We start from the raw sequence: 787 nt of genomic DNA, 5'->3' as shown, positions 1-787 counted from the left end.
AGGAAGTTTGTTTGTTTGTTTTTTGCCTGTTTCATTCCCCTCTGGAAAATATCAATTAGGGGTCCCATAAATTTTTACTGGAGTCTAATTTGCCCACTTAGCCACCAGGCACACTCTTGTTCGTGTCTAATCAAGGCACACATGTTATTAGAGCAGCTGCCTTCACCTCACCTTCTGGATTAGAGCTTCGGCTGGACGGAGCAATTCAAACTCAAGGCCAAGAACAGCCCTTTCAGAATGTGCTTCCTTCTGCCCAGCGCCACCCGTAATGACTTACAAAGAGCCACTTACCTTTGTTCTTCTCTGACATTCCAGGCAGCCCACCCTGTACTTCTAGCTACGTGTTACTCCAGCAGTCAGTGGCCAACACAGCTGGACATTCTGAGGCCATTAAAACACTTCCAGTATTCATCAACACTTTAAGAGACTGCCTCGGCTTTCTAGGATTTGTTTTCACAGTTGGTAATTCTCGGTGTAAGTGAGAGATCCACAAAAGACAGTTCTTACTAGTTCACCTTTTCATCTCCTTTGATTCCACAATTAAGACTTGAAGTCTTACTCTCTTAGCCTCTTGCTCCCCACCCCCAGGCCTTCCTCTCCCCATTCTCTTCCTCCCTCTCTCCACGTGCTCATGGCTGGCCTCTACTCCTCTACTTCTCTATTCCCCTCTTCTCTCTCTCTCTGCCTCTACTACCCTCTGAACTCCTCCCATGACCTGATAAACTCTATTCTGTACTTAAAAAAAAAAAGACTTGAAAACACTCACAGGAGAAAATTAAGAAGAAAA

Source organism: Micromys minutus (assembly GCF_963924665.1).
Source record: "Micromys minutus genome assembly, chromosome: 4".
NCBI lineage: Eukaryota > Metazoa > Chordata > Mammalia > Rodentia > Muridae > Micromys > Micromys minutus.
The sequence above is the reverse complement of the archived record's forward strand: the minus strand, read 5'-3'. Positions refer to the sequence as shown.